We start from the raw sequence: 6610 nt of genomic DNA on the forward strand, positions 1-6610 counted from the left end.
TCCTTATTTATTACTTATTTATAACATGCCCTCACTGACGAGGCCATTAGCTAATGTTAACTTCTGTAAATTGCAACAACATAAAACCATATTGATTTTATGTACGAGTAGTATTTTGTTTGATTTTAATTTATATGGTTCTATGGATTGAAATAAACGTTAATTGTTGTATTTATGTTTATTTTTTTTTTATGTGTGTGTGGGGTCGCGGGCGCGCGGCCACGTGGTATCGCTGTTGCGGTGTCGCGTGGTCGCGCGGCCGGACGATCTTGCAGTCGCGGGGTGCCGCTGCCTAGTAATATAACATGGACTGTAGTTACCAGTAAGTACTCTATTAAAATTAGCGGCTAGCGACCTCATGGCCTCCAATAGGTATTCTCAATCGCTGATACCTTTCTCGATCGGTGTTTAATGTAATAAATCGTGGTAAAAAAGTACCTTACACACAACATGAAGTTTTCATTTACCTCACCCACTGCGATGCACTTGTGCTCGGATATGTTGTTACGGAATGGTAGAACAAACGGTACATATTCATATCTAAATACCGTCTAAAGTTATGTAGGATTATAAAATATCAATTAATATGATAATTATATACCATCCGGATTTAAAGCTCAAGCCGGAACTCATCATGCAAAATAAGGTAGACAGCATTATTAAGTGAGACAAAAGGATCCAGATATTATACAGGCTCCTTCTACTAATATATAATCTATGCTCATATATGATATGTACTGTCGATTCTACCTTTTGGTAACGGCATCAAAAGCCACACTGATGTTGCACAGTTACATGTAAGGTAACTTATCTACACTATGATAACCCAATATGATGACGATCGGGTCTGGAGTTACATTGACTACTGCAGTGGTTGACAGTGACACTGAACCCCACAATCCGTAAGTATAACTAAACAAAGCAATTGACATTAAATTTTATAAGAGTTGAGATCGCCTTATAAGAATTGATGGGAAATTAAATAGTAATAACAACTGCGGAAAATTCACACAGCGCCATCTAGTTCCAATCAGCTAAGCAGAGCTTTTATTATGGATACTAGTCGACTAATATAAATACAATATTATATATAGAAAAGACAAAGAGCGATACAAACAATTATACTCCTGAATTTAAATGTTTGTATCTTGCAGAATCGAACACTCAACCATTGGAAGTAGGGCAGCGTGCTAAACCGTTAGACCACCTAGGCCGTTGAATGTAATATATATGTGTATAAAGAAACATTATTATTCTTTCTTGTAATTGAAACGGCAAACAAGCGGACGGTAAACGTTAACCGCCTTCATATGACTGTGTATATGAACAGCACTACGGACGTCACGTTATCACGTTATGCCTATAGTACCAATCATCCGTTGCCATAACCAGCGGACTAATATCGCCTGTATTATTTCTAAAAAAGAAAAGTTTAAATGGTATTGTTTTAATTGAGTTGTGATATGACAAAACCCTGGTTACTACTAACCTAAAATGTATCAATAGTATCGATGTTATCATTACATAGAAAAAGTAATACACTTAATAAAAGCACTTGAATAGTCGATATTTTTTTGCTTCCACCACTCATTTGGAGCGCAGGCTCATCATGAATGAATGATAAGTAATGAATAAATGATGAATGTAACAAAATCACTATCTCTGCCGTCCTTCAGACTGCTTCTTCAGTTTGTAAGAACTGACAGAAACTTAATTGGTATTTTTTTGTTATCTTATTATTTTAATATTATAAACGCGAAAGTTTATGAGTATGGATGGATATTACTCTTTCACGCAAAAACTACCAAACGGATTTGATGAAACTTTACAGTAATATAGCTTATACATCAGAATAACATATAGGCTATAAATTTCGCTCAGGAAAAAATGCGGGCACAGCTAGTAAAATATAAATATTTTTTGTAGGGTAATTATTGTACACTGTATCGTTCTCACAGAAAACTAATGAGGGGTTAATAAAAGCAACAATAAGCCATACAAAGTTTAATTCATGAACAAAATATGTCAAAATCGTCCAATTAACAATGACAGTTATAATTTATAATTCTTATAAATTAACAATATGTAGTAGAACTGCGTTTGGGTAAGTCTGTAAGAGCACTAGGATCCCAAAATGTCAAAATCTCGGCCATAATGCTAAGGATAGCCGCTTAAAATGCGTGCATTCTGGTACAATACCATAGCATCGTATTATTCGATAATTAACTGCTTTTACACGTACGTTCTTTCACCCAGAAAAGAATGTGCATGAATGAATGTAGACAAAGAGAACTAAAAATTGTGCCGCCAGATTGCGCAGTCCTGCGTACTTTGGCGCATTTTTAATAAGTAATTATAATTGCGTAATGGTGGACTATAATTGAATATGGAGTAAAGACAATTGCAGAGTTATTGATAATTTATAAATCTTAAACGTGTCTTTATAAAATACAACATGTCAAATAAAAAAAATGTTTTGAAATGAAACATACACTCTATCACATGCGAAGGAGTCGACACGAGAAATAGTAAAATGCCATCCGCACTGTCTTTCCCTCGCTAAATCGCGGGTAAAAGTACGAGTCGTATAAAGGCAGCTATAGATTTAGTTTTTAAATATAAATTTTTTGGAGGACTTTGGAAGCTATTTCTTTTATTAAACTTATTAGGCAAACTACTTATTTACTTGATGAAAAACAACAACCGTACATTATTTGTATATACTGGCACTTTTGAGCACTAAGACGTCATGCCTCTGCCTGTGATATTAAATCCAAAGTTAGAAAACATCTTAATTAAATACATATAAGTATAGGTTTCAAATGTAATATATAAATTTATACAATTACAATATTTTGGGTAAATTAGTTGGAATTGCAAACTTTGTTAACTTCCGTTTGTTAGTGTCATATAACAATATACGAGTATAGGTATATGTTAATGCCAACATCTGTAGAGTAAATAGTAATTATTTTTTTACTATTAAATCTTATTATTTTACTAATAGGTATGTAGATATAAGGCGACTAATTTGTATTCTTTGCACAATTTACGAACAATTTTCAGTCGTGAATTACTATATTAACAAGTAAATTATTACACAGTACAGTTAAATTGATGACCCAACTTTAATCTCTTAGTCCATAAAATACAGAATTATACGTGAACGGTGTAGGTACATAATGTTGCTTTAAAAAATACCTATCAACAAAAGAGTGTTTTTTATCGACAAATGTTACGTTACATTATATGTGCGGGATATTTACCGTGATAATATTAAAGAGCTCCCGATATTTCGGCGCTATAACGAACATCAAGAGCTCTTCAATAATATCATGATATTTATATATTACCCCGTTTCCTTTTATATATATCACGTTTATAGTGTACAAAGGCTTATTGGTAAAGTCTGGCCATCGATTGCTTAGTATTCGGTTGCGAACACTTAGTACCCAAGCACTTGCCCCGCGTAGCTGACAGACATGTAAAACTGTATTATATGGTACATACTCGCCCTATATAATAGCATTATGTATCATTCGCTATTACGTATGACACATACAATTTTAATATGTACGGTATTCTAGTATGTACGGTTGGCATCCCCTGCCTGTAGAGTCTACTTTTGTTTTATTACATAAAGCTAATGTTTGGATCTATAAAATAATTCGAGGGGCAAGTGGGAAGATAAGGTTTAAGGGTCCAGTGGGACCCAAAATAATAAACTACATACTACAATACTGATCACTACATTACTACTACCTATACTACAATCAGTAAGTTTAAGGTCTCTGGCATTGACGAAGCGTCGAACATTCTGTCCAGATGTACACTTAAGTTCTTACAAATTGGTCCGATTTTAACGGTTCTTTATTATGATTCTAAACTTGGTCATTTTCTGTTGTTCAGACTTAGGGGCGTAATATACTCAACTAACTTTATGTAGATATAGCTTAATCCAAACACTACCTAATATATGAATAATTCAGTTTGTATTATACCATAAAAACTTGCGTTTATTCATCTCGACGTCAGTTTTGATGCGTCGTCAATGTCAGGCGTCAATTTCATACGTTCGAACAATGACTATTTTAAATATGTACTATAGCACATATGATCCCAGTTTTGCATTCAATTGAGTTTTTATGAGAGCACATGCTTTCTTTCAACAATATAATAATATCCAATCAGTTACGTCTCTCAGTCGCATGACAAATTTTAAACAGTGGTAGGACCACCTTCCAACCTATAAAGATTCCTTATTAAGGAGTAAAGTGTCCTTATTAATTTCCAAGGTATACCTTAGGAACACATATATATTTTTTACAGCCATTCTATTCCTACCTCATTCACCATACATGATATATGTAGAAGGTCTCTCTGAGAATATATGACAGTAATTACATATTTTTTTACAAGTTACAAGTATAACCTACGTATAATTGTAATATTACTGGGTTTACAAAGTATGTAATACTTTAAAAACTCATTGTTTTTTTTAAAAGCTGTTTATTACATAATGAATTTATTGTTACTTAATAAAATAAAAAAAATATACATGCAGCAACTTATACGTAAAGAGTATATGTTCTTACTAAACGAGAGTATATATTTGGTGATTAATATAAAAGATTAAATAGTAGGTTACAATAATTTGTGTTTCCTTACAACATTTATCTACCCTGTTTTTTAATGCTGACAGTACTATTGTTAGATTTACACAATTCTTAATATATTCCTTATTAGGTTAACCTAATCAAACATTACAATCAAAGAGAAATGCCTGCCCTCTTATAAAACCCTCTTATACTAGCTGCTTTTTGGAGTTCAATTATGTAGCCCAAACGAATCGATTATGTAGTGTAGTGTTTCAAACAACTATTTTCATACTCATTAAATATGTTTTACAATTTACAATTTAATTCTAATTACCACTGTGCTATGTAATCGAATTCCAGAGCAACCTGTATAACCACAATATCTTTACGATATTCACTGCACGTACTAACGCTCGCTGAACGTACGCTCAATGATCTAAAGATATTATACAATTAACAATAAATCTATAGTAAAGCATACCTAAAAGAATGGGCTCACATTATCAGGTTCAAACCGGACGACTCATATCCAAGACGTTCGATTGGCGCATTTACAAAGATGGCGGGGCGTAGCAACTAATGCGCCAATCGAACTATGTCGTTGGTACGAGCCGTCCGTTCTGCACCTAATAATGTGATCCTGAACTAATAATAGCAACTAACTTTAATATTTTAAAATTATCAAGACAAATAGAGATTTATTCTAGACATTTGGGAAGTTACATCTGGTTGGCATAATTTCTAGACAAAATGTACGGAACAGTAATGCTTATCTATTTATAACAGTGGTTTCTCATTTTCACATTTAGAACCAACGGTCCGTACCTAAGACCGCGTTCGATTAGCGTATTTCAAAAGATGGTGGGGCGTAGCAATCAGTATGCCAATTAAAGTATGCCGTTAGTACGGGCCGTCGGTCTAAACCTGATAATATGAACCTGAACTAATAATAGCAACAAAGTATAACATGTTACAATTATCAATACAAGTAGCAATACTAGAGTAAATTCTTACATTTAGGAAGTTACTTTTGTTTGGCAGAATTTCTAGACAAAATATACGAAAAACAAGTTTTAACTTATTAAACTAGGTATTTGGCTTTGTTAAATGCATTTTTTTACTTTAACAAAGTTAACATTTATAAAACTTAAAATAAAAACGCCTCTCACTCAATTCCGCGTACTTTAATGGTAAGTGCTTTCGCACATTTTGCAATAAATAATATTCTCTGAAAAAAGGCTCACTATGGAGCGAAGAGCTAACATATTCGTCGTTAATTTATATCTTCTAAACGTGTTTACTGATGATAATATTTCAATAATATTGAAATATAATTTTAAAAGTAAATGCATGAAATTAACAAACAAAAAGTAACGCAAATAACTATGAACCTACAAGCAATCAGCCACGAATGCGCGCGCGCATAGCTCCGTTTGATCGGGCATGGATAATATCGAGCATAAAAATACGTGTACAGGCAGCTTATAAGGACCTAGTTTGTCTACTAATAATTTTAATTAATTTAATTAATTGTTAAATTGAACATTAACAAATTTGACTTATTTTTAATAACAAATATTACAGTTTGGGTTATAATAAACATTCTGTGTTATTTATCTACTACTAAAAATTTAAACTCAATAATCTCAGAATGCATATAAATAGTCACTCAACCAATCACCAAATACTATTCATATACTTCATAATGTTCTTTATGTAACCAAGAATATTATATGTTTTAAAAACTATTTAAATCAACGACCAATCACTAGTGTGAAATTTGTTACCGATCTTTTTGTTAACATTCTATATTCTATGTGTGCAATATAGAATAGGTATTAAATACTACAGTGGCATCTATCTTATATATCTTGTGTTTACTAAGATACTATGGGCTGTGATTTTGATTTAAAAATGGCGCTCATTACGTCATTTTGGCGCGAAACACGACAAAACTTTCTTAGCAACTGTCCCACATTTGAAATTATTTGCGTATATAATAATCAACCAAT

The sequence above is a fragment of the Achroia grisella genome, unplaced genomic scaffold, assembly GCF_030625045.1.
Source record: "Achroia grisella isolate CSIRO2021 unplaced genomic scaffold, CSIRO_AGI_Agris_v1 utg874, whole genome shotgun sequence".
Taxonomy (NCBI): Eukaryota; Metazoa; Arthropoda; class Insecta; order Lepidoptera; family Pyralidae; genus Achroia; species Achroia grisella.